The sequence below is a fragment of the Dermacentor variabilis genome, chromosome 6 (genome assembly GCF_050947875.1).
Source record: "Dermacentor variabilis isolate Ectoservices chromosome 6, ASM5094787v1, whole genome shotgun sequence".
NCBI lineage: Eukaryota > Metazoa > Arthropoda > Arachnida > Ixodida > Ixodidae > Dermacentor > Dermacentor variabilis.
The window spans coordinates 15,900,668-15,916,692 of NC_134573.1; the positions used below are offsets into that span (position 1 = coordinate 15,900,668).

The 16,025-nt window shown below is 46.3% G+C and overlaps 1 long non-coding RNA gene across 1 annotated transcript; it reads right to left on the bottom strand.

The window, feature by feature from the left end:
• Window positions 1–4,388: 4,388 nt before the first annotated feature.
• Window positions 4,389–7,745, bottom strand: LOC142584655 (uncharacterized). Its single transcript, XR_012828856.1, has 3 exons — window positions 7,329–7,745; window positions 5,321–5,530; window positions 4,389–4,486 (listed from the first exon to the last, which is right to left on the bottom strand). It is a non-coding gene; the product is annotated as an uncharacterized LOC142584655 (long non-coding RNA).
• Between the last annotated feature and the right edge of the window lie 8,280 nt (window positions 7,746–16,025).

Consider the following 16,025-nt stretch of genomic DNA (forward strand, 5'->3'; position numbering starts at 1 on the left):
ACAAATCGAGGGCGCCGTTGAAGTTGGTACCTATCATTACGCAGCCTTTTAGACGGCTCGTTATTGATACAGTGGGACCTTTGCCGGTAACAACCACGGGGTACAGACACATTTTGACTGTGATCTGCCCAGCGACAAAGTTCCCTGAAGCAGTGCCACTTAAAGAACTCAGCTCAGTTGAGATAGTCAATGCACTACTGTCCATATTTGCGCGAGTTGGTTTTCCTGCGGAAATCCAGTCAGATCAGGGCACAGTGTTTACTAGCGCTTTGACGACAGCCTTTCTCGAAAGGTGCGGGGTAAAGCTGTTACACAGCTCAGTGTACCACCCACAGTCGAATTCCGTTGAGGAGCTCCACTCCGTCATGAAGCGCGTGTTGGGAGCATTGTGGTGTGAACAACAAACTGACTGGGAGCTGTGTCTGCCTGGGGTGATGCTTGCATTAAGGACCGCGCCGCATGCGGCTACGGGGTTTTCGCCAGCTGAGCTGGTGTACGGTCGCTCGCTGCGGTCTCCGCTTCGCATGCTTCGAGACGGATCACTGCCCTCTCCAATGGCTGCAGACCATCTCTTCCATAAATGGCCGCCTCCTGCGCTGGAGCCTCGCTTTGCAACAATATTCCTTTGAGCTGCGTTACAAAAAGGGAAGTCTCAACGGTAACGCCGATGGCTTAAGTCGAGGCCCCTAACGTAGGAATCAGCCTCAAAGTTATTTGTTACTGATGTTTTTCTTGCTGAGGCAGGATCTTTAACATATTGCTTTTGTTTAGTGTTTCAAAGTCATGACGTGCTTTCTAGTGCAATTTTCCAATTTGGGGACGCGTTCTGAGTGCTGCTAGACTACTGTAAGGAACTAGGCAGTAGTATAAAAGGGGAAAGAGCCTGGCATGGCTTAGTGAGGGTTGTTTCGTGCTTGCTGACTGAGGGGTTGAGTTTCGGCGTAGTTCTAACGGTTGCTGGGAACGATAACAAAAATGGCAACTCTCCCGAAGTCACTTTGCAGTGTCCTGTATGAACCTGAACGTGAGAACGAGGCCTTCTCTGTGCGTTGCGCTCAAGAAACGCCGAGGGACGACCGACTTCGGTTATGAGCATCATCGAGCGACATCCCTCCGGCCAGCGGATGCCGTCCCCTGACCATCGGGATCTCCTTCTCCCGGTGGGGCGGTCTGTTACGTTTCGCCTACGACGCGCGGTATAGCCGGCGCCGATGCAACGGACGCCGGGGCTTCGTTCAAAGCGGCGGACATTTTGGCCCGTTCAGCACTGCCGCAACACTTCCCGCCAAGCGCGTCCAGGCATGTTTCAATGCCACGTGTCTTCGTGTGTGCGTGTGTGTGTTTGTGCATGTTGGTGCCCACGGTTGTCAAAGCGCGGCAGCCGGGGAGAGGAGCTCCCCAACTGTGAAGCGAGGAGGTCTGATCGGCGCCGGCCCGGCGGATGTGTCACTTCTCGTCTCAACGTGTCCGGGCCCCGCCGTCACGTGCGCCTCATCCCGAGCCGTTCCTTCTTGCCCTCGACTCCGAGAGTATAAAAGCAGCTGCCCCCGGACGCCAAGAGAGAGGCTTGGAATTCTTCCGTCGAGTAATGTGCTCTCCCGTCTCTCCACTTCGGTCGACCTGGCCGACCGCTCCTTTGCGATGCTATAATAAACAAGTTGTTCTATTAGCAATCGACTCAACCTTTGCCAGGACCTTCGGATGCTTCCAGCTGTGCCCCAGGCCGCCAGGCCAACGCTGCCCTTGGGGCTTGCGACCCATTTGCAACAGTACGTACAGAAGAATACGTTATTTCGATGTAACGAAGTAGAGTGCCGAATTTTACGTCTTCGTTACATCTATATTAATAAAAAGCCCGAGGAAAATATAGAAAACATCGTGACGCCATAGCCCTTAACTTTTTTTACAATTAAGGCATTCACAAACATTTTAAATATTCTGCTCCATAATCTGAAGTGAAGGCGCTAAAACGATGGTGGACGAAGAAAGAACAAACACACAGGGCGCCTGTGTGTACTGTGCTCCTTCTTCGTCCACCGTCGTTTTGGCACCTTCACTTCAGATCATGCTATCCAACTATCCATCCTAACTGCTGTATAAATTGTGGATTTCTGCATGGATTTCTCTATCCTTGGCTATGTCTGCTGCATTGTAGTGCAGCGGAACATGAAAACATTAATATACATGCACATCAATGTACCTTTATGTATTCCTTGTATTGTGCAGTATTCGTCATTTACGGATGACTGAAAAGCCCCAATTCAGGCCTTGTAATGTGTGTCTCAATTTCACAAACTGATAAAGGTATACTTTTGTTGTATGCTGGTCATAATTTAGACGCTGTTTTTTGCCAATCCAAAGAGTACCAAGCACAAAGAGTATAATGGAGTGCACTTCTAGATGCAGCCATTTTGACGTTGCGGTGAATTCATGTTTAGTACACGGTTTCTGTTTTGTTTTTGTTTCCTATATTTAGGCATGTTCTAATAAGTCTTGTTTGATCTTTATGATTGTGTTTGTTTTCATCAGTGCTAAACAGCACAAGTTTCAATTTCACCTCATGCTAAAGAAAGTCATCGGACTGTGTGGTTGTGGGGTACTTTTACGCACAGACTAGTCAAAAAGACCATGAAGTATCTTTTCCACACCAGCGGGAACATTGATGCTGAAAATAAATACTTCCTGGCCAAGTGCATGGATGTGTATATGGCTGAGGAGCCTCAACGAAATGTATTTCAACCTCGTGTTGCTTTTGCAAAGTAGCTGATGTGAGGAAAGAAGTTATGAGTAATGACACTTATTGTAATACTCGGGAACACTCGAGTAATCGGTACTGCATCGATTTATTGTACATATGTTGTGTGTGGAGATGATAAAACGGGAACAATACTGGTTAGCAGTCTCAGGACAGAGGCCTTAGAACTAAAATATGGGGAACAAAAATACAAAAGCACAGACCGGCGGCTCTTGCAGCTTGAACCTCATGTTCTGCAACAGTAACATAATTTCAGAGGAGACCACCATCTCGAGAACTCTGTGTTGCAGAAACAGTGTTGCAAGCTTCCTATTTCTTGCGCTGGTAAGATTTGCTGCGGCACTTCTGCGGGCCCGTGATGACAGCGAAGACAGACTGTGTTGAAGGTGTGGACGTATACACTGTAAAATAATTTATACCCTAAAAAGTGAAAAGGGGTGTAAATGTGTCTATAACTCACACCCTTAGGGTGTCCGTTATATAGATAGCACCCTAAGGGTGTGACTTATAGACACATTTACACCATTTTTCACCTTTTAGGGTGTAAATTATTTTACAGTGTGCACCATCTTTTCGTAGGCGCCGCCATATTGTGAACGAAGTGGCGCCGCCTATGAGCAGCGCCATAGTGGCTTGGGTGGAAGCGGTGTTTTGCATGGCAGGTATACGCTTCGCGGTAGGTTCTGGCGTTTGTTCTCGCGGTCGTGCGGTCTGTTTAGTATGACGTGCGTCTTCTACGTGGCAAAGGGTTCTGTGAGACATGCTGGTAAGGCGTCATGGCCGGAGCTTCTGCTGGCGTTGAGGTGGACGGAACACGCAGCGAGATGTGTGCGCGCATATTTGAGCCTACAAACAGCCTCGGAGATCAATTGTGTACTTCTGAATGTTCAATTCACTAATGTGACCTTATTGCAGTATTATCTTCTATTTCTAAGCTACGGTTTAGGAGCCGTGAAACATACGCAACGATCGTAACAGCGTCAGTACCGTTCTGCTGCGATAGGAGCTGTGATGTTCCCTTACAAAAATTTTTAGTAACATTTTATAAACCGTCTTTAGACAAATGTTACTAGAACCTATCGACATTCTATAAACCGTCTTTAGACACCGTAACAACTTCCTAGTAACCTCCTACCGACTATTGGCCACCGATATTGAATTGAAAGTATAGATATAAAATGTCGATAGAATTCTTACCGACTGCTTATTATCTTATGTCGTTAGAAAATGTCAACTGTGAAGCGACTATTTATTGACCACCTTTATACATCCTAACAACTTGCTAGTAACATCCTGTCGACTATTCGCCACAGATAGTTGACAGGATGTTACTAGGAAGTCGTTAGGATGTATAAAGGTGGTTAATAAATAGTCGCTTCATAGTTTTTAGGAAGTACATAAAAATTTTATTCAGAGGTAACTACTTTTGCAATTATGTATTGCAAAAATAAGCTTTGATTATCTCTGAATAAAATTTTTATTTGCTTCCTAAAAACTGTGCTGCGACTATTTATTGACCACCTTTATATATCCTAACGACTTGCTAGTAACATCCTGTCAACTATCTGTCTGTGGCGAATAGTGATTGCCAAGTGGCTCGGTGTGGCATGCAACAGAAGAAGACAGGTTTCCATTTGTGCTTGAACACATCCATTTAATATCCCCAGGCTAGTAAGGAGGACGAGTTCTCCAGCTGCCCTGGAAGTAGGCTGAAATGTTGCGTTGTGTAGTCTAGAAAAGAGAAGAAAAAAGGCAATATATTAGTTTTGCTACAGTGACATTGCAACACACCATGCATCTGTTTCTTAAAAAGGAAGTGCACAAGAGACAAGCTTTCAACCCTGTGAGCTCTAAACATCTCCACTTGTTTTGTGCAAAGTCCTAAAAATGCATGAAATGACTGAATTAGTGCATTAAAGCTGGGAGCGTGATGGATGTGCGTAACACCAACAGATGCACGACACATAAACTCTATCATACCAATTGTCATCTACAAACAAAAGCTGTAAATCAAGTTCAGTTTAATGAACTTCGATATTCGTATTGTGACCAGTACATGGAAGTTTCATGTGTGAATTATCTTAGGAAAGGCAAGGTGCCAGTCATAACTGTGCTGCAGCTTTGCTTGGGCACAGGTACATAGAAGAGTTGACTTTTGTGTTGCACTTAAGAACCACGAAATGATACAAGCAACATGTAAGCAGTTGAACAGGCATTACGGACGTTCTACTGCAAGATTAGAAAATGCCTTTGCTGTGCAGACAGACATTGTCAAAGTGAGCTTGTTACTAAACATGTTAGCTTTCCACAAGACAGGATATTATATTATCAGTGCATTCATATGACCAGGGCCTCTACCACAAAAATACATATGCCAACAGTAATGACAATTTTCTAGTTATGGTGACAAAGCTTGCATTATAATATGCTATTATAATCAGGTTAATAGCTATTTTAGCAGGAAAGAAAGGAGTATACCCTAAGATAGCACTGAAATTGCCATGAAAGGAGTTTTGTTGAAAACTGCACAAAGAATATTAAGATGCTTCTTTGTGACACACATACCTACTATGGTGTTGACCGTCTTGGAATCCAACGGATCCTTCTGTGGAAGGCATTTGACAGCCGCCCAAAAAAAGACCTCCCTTCAACGTCTTCTATTGAAAAAGGAGCTTTAAGGAGGTCCTCCGCGAAGTGAAAGCCCGAGTTGTTAGCATCCAGGCACAGCCTCTTCAGCATGCCCTTTTCAACGTATACACCGTCACCGATGTTTACCTGTGAAAGAATACAACAACCACAGATTCATTTTATACACGTTTGATCAAGGAATGGTTAGGAAGTAGGGTAAGGTTTGCAAAAACGAAAGTCGCTGCTTCTCGTTGATTCGGTTTAAAGAACAAAGCAGCCTTACGTATACCATACATGCATTGTACTGAGCTGTGTACTTTTACGTAAGACTAGAAAGTATTGGGAACTTCAATGCGAAAGAAAGACATGCATCTGCCTAGAACTAAGCAAATGTGTGCCACCCCTTGACACAGAGTGAGATCTGGTGCTGTTTTAGTGATTAGCAGACATTGAAAGCTTCAAGCCTCATCGAGTATTGGGCCAAGCTGTGCTCGATTAGTGACGCACAAGTGCTCGAGAACTATCAAACAAGATGCAATTGTCTTCAAATACAATTCTGACTTCCCCTTGCAGACATGCAGTTTTCAATTTACTGACTGCACTTGGGTGTAAAGATTTTGTCTGACAGAGTGAATAAACCACATACACAAGCAGCATTTTCATAGTTAGCATAGTCTTTAATAGGTACTGATACCTTCAATTTAGAAAGCCCTGTATATTGGGCCTCATCAAACTAATTTCACAAAAGGTTTGTCAAGGTAGAAGCATAGAACTTTAGTCATTAGAAGACAGGTGAAATGAGTTAATTATTGCAATTATTACTGAAAATTACATTTTAGACAGCTCATCCCAATGAGAAATTGATGCAAGCAGTTTGTACATGCCACATAAGCATTTAGATATCAAAAATAGGTATTAGAGAAAACCTTCCCTTAGAGGTTCATTAGTACAAGCCGCCATGCCCTCGAGGAGACATAACTTCTTTTTCTGTAGGCAGAAAGACGCTCGAGTATTTTATTGACACATATATGTGACCATGCATATATGTCATCTCTGTTGTAAACCTTTTTTTCATGTACATGCAAGGTGTGTTTATAACATCTCATTGTGCACAAAATTTGCGTAATAATTTAAAGACCGCGATTTTGTAGCGATGGTATTCCTTTTCGCTATTCGTTAGTGGGCTGACCGACGCCCCGGCCCGTGCTACGTACTGCAGCTGCAGGCCGTTAGCGGTGGGCGAGAAGAGTGATATAGAATCGAGGGGTAAGTATCGCTACAAAATCGCAGTCTTTAAATTATTACGCACTGCCGTAACCTACGATTGCAAGAGCTGACATCTCGTTATTAAGATTTGGTTGGTCTGTCTTTCTTAAAGGCCGGCGTCTGATTGAAATGTCTAGATTAAAAATGCACCTCGTTATTGTAATATCGGCCTATATCCGCTCTGTAACATAGAAGACAAATACGCGTAGACACTCAAGAACATAAACAATACACACAGGTTCTCGCGACGCGGACCTCCGAACCGAACTATATACACACAAAAATCTTCATACAAGCTTCTATCTGCTTAAGCGTCAAACATAGCAATCGTGTGTCAACGCGCGAAGCCCATGATACATCGACGCATACATTACACATGTACTGTACTTGCGGGAATGCCTATATAGCGAATAACTTCTTGCCAGGAAACTACCGAACGAACACCAACTTTCAATGTGTTTTCATAATTGTGTGCCCATTCAGACATAGCAATCAAGGCGGGTAGCAGAATGCAAGCACGCTGTAACATCAGAGGAAGCTTTCGTGAAATTGCTTGCTAAATGTGCACAGCAACATGGCTAACATACGATAGGAAAGCGCTTTGCTCTAGCTAGTTACACAACGCTCATTACGTAAATCATAAGCTTCAAGAATGCGCGCAAGCGCCAAACTTGCTTACCTTTCAAGACTTGGCAAACGCTCCTTCGTCTAACAGGTACAGAGGCACCGACGTTTCTCTGGCGCAAGCACTGTAGAACTTCCGATGAACTCCAGCTCCACAAAAGCACAACCTTCAACAGTCTTCCAAACACTACAATTCGAAGCCCCAGTACCAGACTTTTCACGAGAGCGCGGGCAGGCAGCTCGGCAGAACAAAGGCAGCTCGGACGGGCGCTGTACTAGGGCACTCACTGACGACACTGGTGGATCGCTCGAAACACACGGCGAACTAATGGCGTTACACGAGTCCGGAGGGTTTGGGATGGTTATTGCACACGACAAGGAGCACGTTTTGTCTAGGCACTTCTAAAATATAACTCAAATACCACCTTACTGCAAGGAGCATTCACTACAACCAACGTGGTGTGTCGACCAAACAGATACTGCAGTAGCGCCACTCTGCGGTTTTTTAGAAATATGTATCTTAAATGAAAAAATTGCGTGTTTTTTTTTCCTAATAACATTTGATAGAGTCCTTTAATATATTTGTTTGGTCCAAAAGTGTCTACTTTGTACTTTGTGATACGAATTTTAAGGAAATGTATATATAATAAAAACTAAGCGGATGTTGCCTTCAAGATTCGCAATTGCTCAGGTGCATGCAGGTTGCAAAAGCACGGCCTTCGAGATCACACTTTGTCACTCAAAGGAAGCCGTAGTGGGAGGCGGAGAGGCATTAGGCCCCAATCGTTGGGTTTACAGTGCCTAGGTAGGCTTCCTTATTTATAAAGAATATACGGGGACTTCAGCCGAACCATGAGCGAGCTATACAGACACACGCGGTACGATTCGGTGTCCGATCCGACGTGCGGCGCTGCATGCTACGGCATGAGCGGCGCGTAAGCTCCGCCCACATCCAGCTCCCCAGCTTGAGTTCATATCCACGTCGAGAAACGCAATATAAACAACTCTGCTCAACACTGCTTCGCTTTACGAGAACGCTGTCGATAAAATTATGCCCCTGTGAGTGACAGAACACTTCATGACGGCGCGTTGTTTACTGACGGCTCCGCTAAAGCCAGCGATAGGGCCGGTAGGCATAGCTAGGCGGACGTTGCAGCCGACGGCGCTTGCGATCCAGCCCGAGCTCGTCGAAGAGTGCTTATTTTTGCCAAAACAATTAACACTGTACACTTAGGTCGGCCGTAATTAAATACAATTGGTTAACTTGACGCAGTCGTTGCGCAGTGCAAACGTGCAAGCGAAGCGAGCGGCCTCGCTCAGATGGTCGGTGTGTGATGTCTGCTCGCGAAATGCCCTCGCGTTGCGGCTCCCTATCTCACCAGTAGCTTAGTGCTAGTGTACAAGGCGCTGGTTTGCATAACAGGCACACGTTCGAGATAATTTTACTGAACTGGTAACTATTTCATGTCAGAAACAAACTGCAGCAGGCAAGGAAAAAGAATAACTGCGAGAAACCGGCCAGCCAGCATCGCCTCCGTGGAGGGAACGTCAGAGAACGTCACATGCCAGCCGCGCTGCCATTGGCTGCGACCAGACGACGGTGCAGTTGTCGGACACGTCGGACGATGAAAATCTGCCCGGTTTGTCGCACGCCGGACGTCCGATCCGGCGCTTCGGCACGGCAAAACACCTCGATTCGGGCTGCAGTTTCGGCGCGTCGGACGCCAGATCGGACACCGAATCGGACCGTGTGTCTCCCGCTTTAGTTGGCGAACACGAGCCGATCAGCGCGCCGTACGTGCAGCTCCATCTAGTGCTATGGTGCATGGCCTACGGGCTTCTTTGACACCTACTGAGCACAAATTCATGATCACCGCTCATATACACGCTTCCTATGGCACTAGCTGTCGTGTTTTCGAGAATACGTGCCCTCATCTTGAATTGGTGAGACCATATTTCCTCTTAGCGTCCGGTATTAGAAGCAATTTTTTTCTATGAACATTCTACTATCATCTGTTACTAGGAAGTTGATTAAAAATTAGGAAAACAGCTACTGTGCAAAAAAACATTTTTTGTTAAAGCAGCCAGTCTTTGCATATTCATTTATAGTTCAGATGCTGTTATATATATGTTCATTTTTTCACTAAATCATTTTTAACAACTTTCTAGTAACCAGTGTTACTAGAAAGTTGATTGAAAATTGTGGAAATTTACACCTGTCCATGAAACAAGACTGTCTTGCACCAGCCATGTTCACTGAATAATTATAACCTTATTGAATAATATTCATGCATGTTTTGTAACTTGGGTTATGTACTTTAAGAACATAATTATTTTTATGGACTTCCTATTGAATCGTGTTTCTAAAAAGTTAAGATAGTATGTCTTAACTTTCTAGTAACTTTCTTTTTACATACTGAAGTTAGAAAAGAAGTAACCAACTTTCTTTTGACAAACGTTACTAAAAAGTAAAAGTCAATAGGATGTTACTAAAGTTGATAGGATGTTGATAAAAGTTCTAAAGAAAGTAAGGAAGCATTTTTGTATGGGTTATACTTTGACAAGCGTTCAAACTACTCGCTGCAGGTTAAATTGCGTGACTAATTGGTTCGATGGTTGAGGTTTCCGCGCCTGAATAAAATAGTCTTGGCTAGAAATAGCCGCATACCTTACAGTCTGAATTAAACTAGTCCAGCAAAGGGACTGTTTACAAACTGCGCGAGCGTCCTAAACAGTGGTAAGTGCTGGGTTACAGATATCTTTGTTCTATATACGGCATAGTCCAAGCATACGGCATCAGCGGTTATACATATATATAAACGTTGTGCGGCGTGAATATGTGAGGTCGTATTGGGCGTTAGACCGTTTTCTCTCGCTTTTTTGAGAAAGAGGATGATAACTGATTTTTTTCCGTGGTGTTCGTTCCGTTCTCTTCGACGCACTCACACGTATTACGAAAATTTTGTCCCCAGAAATAATGAACGCATTCTTCTTATGCAATCCCTCTCATATATTATGGCTGTATACAGGGAAAAATGCAATACCGAAGCGCACAGCTTATGTATGTATCGTGCTGGCTCACCAACCGCAGTGATCGCAGTGTTGAGCAGCGCCATCGCCCTCATGCAGGAAAGCTAGCGTAGACATATAGTAATTTCAAGCCTACTAGACTTGAAATGCGTGGGAACGATGCCGGTGCATCACAAATATTTGACAGCGCCTGCCGCTTAGATGTTTCGTGGTTGCCTTAGGTTGGCCGTGCACGAGCATGAGCTGTTATGTTTTATGTTTTACTCCCTACGGCAAGCGATCAGACAGTGAGCTGATTTACCATTTAATGCTGGTATTACAGAGACACCGAGTTCTTTGTTGAATTAAAACCGATATAAGTAAAATAGTTCACAACACATACACACACCGCGACTGATAATGTGCGTACACCGCGGCTGATAAAGGGCGGCACATTTTTACGCCCCCAAGACATATTTCCGCCTACTGCAGTTACCGATGCACCGAAAGGCTTCCCTGGCGACCTTATATCAGCGGACATGGCGTAAATTTCACAAAGTACGATCTAAAACATTCCGAAATCATTCCGCAGTACGCGACAGCAATACTTTCAAGCAGCGCCGTGCCGGATCGCCCAGCCAGAGAGGAGGAAAGGCACTCCGCGCGCCCTATCCTCCTCGCCCGATGAAAATGTCTATAGTCCGGCGTCTTCAGAATGCTAGGCAGCGATCAGCTGTTGCTAAAGCTCATAAATGTGCACATGCGAGCGAGGGCGTTTTCGTTTGTCAAAGGCGCAAGATAGGCGCGTTCCATTCAGGCCGTCATGCTGTCGGCCAGCCAAACCAGCGCGCTGTGCATTCTGGTTGAGCGGCTCTGACGCATATGTTACGCGAGTGTTGACAACGGTTATAACAAAGTAATGGATATAACGAATTCCGGCTTCCTCTTCAGTCTTGTTATAACGGCCGGATTCTACATGCATGTCGAATGGAAATACAACTGTCCATGTACAATTTATTATGCGTCGTATACAACTTACCCAGTAACAGCGTTTGGCATATGAAATGGTGCACGATATACAAAAAAAAGCTCACATGCATACTGCAGCACGCACACAGACAAGTCACGAGTACGTGTTGCATATATACGTTCATTAGGTACTGTAGAGGACCTGTATATGCGAAAGCTAATCAGGGGGTAAATTGCCGTGCGCTCCTGTATATCAGCCAGTGATATCAAACAACACGGCTGCTGCCAAAGAAGCTCCTCTACCTCAAGGAAGTTATGTATGTTATAGGCATGCTATACATTATGTGAGTCTTGCGACCAGGCTAACATCATGAGTTGCAATTAAAACTCTCAGGTGTTTTACTAAACACAACATTACTTATTACAGCTACTGGTGGAAGTAGTGGCCTAACAAGGACTAGGCCTAGCAAGGACTAACATACCTCGGAAGGGCTCCGAGGTATGTGGCAAGGTGTAATGGTTCCAGGGCTTACTTTTCGAAATGCGGTTGTTTGCTTTAAATCCGGGGTACAATCAGGACTCGGTGGGAACCAAAGGTCAGTGGAACGCCTCGCATTGGGCGCTCACGGGAACACTACAAATGAAGCTGTGCAGGGTGATATGGGCTCGACTAGTTGAGAAGTGAGGGAAGCTCCTAGTAAAATTGAGTATGAAGAACGACTGAGGAATATGGAAGAAAGTAAATGGGCTGGGAGAGTGTTGAGGTATCTGTAAAGGAAAAACATTCATTCACAGTGGAGGAAAAGAACTAGGAAGCTTACCAGCAAGTATGTGGCCTGTGGGGTGGGCAACACAGCAACAAAAAGGTCAAGCGGAAAGTCAGAGAGGCTGAAATAATCTCATGGGTGGCGGCAATGGAAAAGAAACCTGCCATGAGTAACTACTTAAGAGGAAAAACGAAATCAGGAAAGAAGCCATTTATAATAACTCAAAGGGAAGCTCATTATTTTTCGAAGCCAGATCGGGATGCCTTAGAACACGCACCTATAAAGCGAGATATAAGAAGGAAGAAGAAGCATGTGCTTGCTGTGGGAAAGCTAGGGAAACTATGGAGCGTGTTTCATTAGAATGTGAATATGTCTGCCCAGCGGTCGATTTAGGCACCGGTGGCCTCCTTGAAGCCCTTGGGTACTTGGAGATCAGTGGAAAAGTAAACATGTCTGCAATGGGGACTAGCAAGAAGCGATTCGAGGATTGGTGCAAGAAAAGTAGGGAAACGACAAAAAACGGAGGCGTACAAAAGCACAGTTCGCAATAGGGAATCCGAAAATTTGGTTGTGGGGCTTCATATCGTTTTTTTCCTTGTTTAGCCTAGGTAGGACATTAGGCAGTATAATAGCAAGAGCTTGGTGGCGCAACCCACCTCCCCGTTCTAAAGGGGACGCTCATAACATCCATCCTACATCCATCCATCCATCCAGCAAGGGCACCCCGCAAGCCCTCCAGAACATCACCACGTTGTTTGTTTTATGCTGAAGTTCTGCTTAAATAGCTGCAATTTTATTCTTGTATCGGTCTTGAATGTACTAGCAGACTGGCAACTACAGGGGCACAAAGTATCAAATACTGTTTCCTGCCTTGGACACTCGTCGGACCCATACCCTGCGGTTAGAGAATGCAACGAGCCCACGACACCACAGTAGTAGTAGTAGTAGTAGTAGTAGTAGTAGTAGTAGAAGTAGTAGTAGTAGTAGTAGTAGTAGTAGTAGCAGTAGTTTGGTAGAGGTAGTAGTAGTACCATAGTGATAGTAGAAGTAGTCATAAACCTTATCAAGAGAGCGAAGTGCGAAGCCCGCTGGTCGCCAGTGAGATTTTGGGAGGAATTCGGGCGTAAACGGCGCTTTTTCGCACCCCCCGACACGTACGTGTCATTGAAGAAGCAAAATCTTCAAAACATATACCGTTCCTTATACCTCGCCCATACAGTTGCGCGCTGAAGGAGGGGACTCGATCTGCCCGCGCTTTCTGGTATTCTCGTGCGTTCTGAGAGAGCGGGTTAGGGCAGAGTGCCCAGGGCAAAAAGACAACCCTACGCCTTCTGCCCCCCTCTCCCCCTAGCGGCCTCCTCGAACGCCTCCCCCGCCCCACCTTTTCTTCTTCATTTCCTTTTTAACGCGATAGCGTTAAGGAGCTCGTGTCGCAGAAAAGCCGGTGTCGTCGGCGTCGGCGTCCGCGGCGTTGGCCGTGAGCGATAAATCACGGCAGGCACTTCATAAATAAAAAGCAACTTCCAAGATGGGCTGGGTGGGAATCTAACCAGGGTCTCCGGAGTGTGAGACGGAGACGTTACCACTGAGCCACGAGTTTTTTTTTCTTTATTGCCTTTTCACAACCGCAAACAAAACGATCAAATACACGACATGTACATATTCTAAAAATACCAGCCACAGCTCGGCCAGTGTAAGGTGTTTAAAAGGGCTTCACAGAAGCCAATTGGTCTAGTACAGGCAGCCATTCCGGGGGTTCACATAGTGCTCTGAACAAGTCGCGTGTGTATATAATGCTCTCAACAAAATAGTGTCTTGCTGAGTGAGCCTGTATATGACAATGCCTGATGTCCATTCTCGTCTTCCATACGCTGTGCATGCAAAGCAGCATTAGCATATCACTCGGCGCTTCCCCTGTTTCTGCCCGTGGAAGAAACCGGATTCCAAAAGGGCTTATCGGCAATTCTTTTTTAAGTGTTCTTTGTAGGACGTCCCACAGAAATAGGGCGTCATGGCAGTCAATAAAGATATGCTCAATTGATTCTAGCTTATTACAGATTAAGCAGTTTACCGACCAAGGTACAAAAAGACCTTTGCTTTGTAACCATGGCTTTACAGGGAGAGTGTCGGTATGTAATTGAAAAAAGAACGTTTTAGCAGAGGGTCTCACTGGCATTTTTTTAACGCGCTTTAGCACATCGCGCTCAGGACCTAGCCTGTAGGCAGCTCGGTAAACCGGTAATGGTAAAAATACATCGAGAATATCAGAATACAAACGCTTTTTCGTGACATCACACAAGTATTCATATTGTAATAAGATGATTTATTATGAGGCACTAGGCCCAGTCTAGTAGCACTGGCAGTAGACGAAAGCTGATCACGCGCACAGCCGACACAAGAGCGCCTTCTTCGTCTTCACCACAATGGCCCCCGGGAGAGAAGAGGAGCCATCCTGGCGACTTACGGCGTAGGTAGGATGAGGGGGTCATAGTACGGCTTCAGTCGGTTAACATGAACCGTGTCACGCCCGCGATGCCTATGGTCGGGTGAAGGTGTCACAGGTTCCACAACATAGGTGACAGCGGAGGTACGGTCTATGACGCGGTAGGGGCCATCATAGCGTGCAAGGAGTTTGGTCGAAAGGCCAGGGCTGTGAGGCGGGACCCACAACCAAACAAGGGAACCAGTCGGGAAAACTGGTGTAAGCGCGTCACGGTCACACCGCAGCTTTTGACGACCTTGAGCAGCGGTCGTAAGGGTTCGCGCGAGCTGCCTACAGTCCTCGGCGTATTTGGCGGCTTCAGACACAGTCGTGCATTCGGAAGCGTCGGGTCGGTATGGGAGCATTGTGTCCATAGTACACGAGGGCTCTCGTCCATACAGCAAAAAAAAGGGCGAAAAGCCAGTGGTAGCTTGTGTGGCCGTATTATAGGCATACGTGACGAAAGGCAAAACAGTGTCCCAGTTACTGTGATCCGAGGCGACGTACATAGTCAACATGTCACCGAGTGTGCGGTTGAACCTCTCTGTCAAGCCGTTCGTTTGCGGGTGGTAGGCTGTAGACTTGCGGTGAACGATGCTGCATGCAGCGAGAAGGGCTTGGACGACTTCGGACAAGAAGACACGTCCCCTGTCGCTGAGCAGTTCACGTGGTGCGCCATGTCGAAGAACGAAGTTCCGCAAGATGAAGAACGCAACTTCGCGCGCAGAGGCTGCCGGGAGTGCGGCAGTCTCGGCGTAGCGCGTCAGGTGGTCGACACCTACAATTATCCATCGGTTACCCGAGGAACTGCAGGGAAGTGGCCCGTATAGGTCTATGCCGACGCGATCGAAGGGCCGAGCCGGGCAGGGCAGCGGCTGTAGCTCACCAGAAGGGCGCTGTGGAATTTTACGCCGTTGGCACGCCGTGCAAGCGCGTACGTACTGGCGCACGAAGTGATACATGCCGTGCCAGTAGAAACGCTGCCTTAGCCGAGTATACGTTTTCAGAACACCGGCGTGACCATTATGAGGAGCAGCATGAAAATAAGCGCATATGTCAGAACGCATGTGTCGTGGTATCACCAGGAGCCATTTGTGACCATCAGGCAAATAATTTCTGCGGTAAAGAACGTTGTCGCGGACAGTAAAGTGAGCGGCTTGGCGACGAAGTGTTCGAGAAGAGGGTGTGGCGGATGGGTCGTGGAGGAAATGCAGCATAGTTGAAAGCAGGGGATCCTTACGCTGCTCGTCCGGCATATCAGCGACGTTGAAGGCTGACATGGATGCGAAGAGCGGAGACACTGAAGCCACATCACAAGGTAGCGGCGATCGGGAAAGCGCATCGGCGTCAGAGTGCTTTCTGCCCGATCGGTAGACAACGCGGATATCATATTCTTGTAAGCGGAGTGCCCATCGCCCTAGGCGACCTGACGGATCCTTCAACGAGGACAGCCAGCAAAGTGAATGGTGGTCGGTGACAATGTCAAAAGGGCGACCATATAGGTATGGACGAAATTTGACGAGCG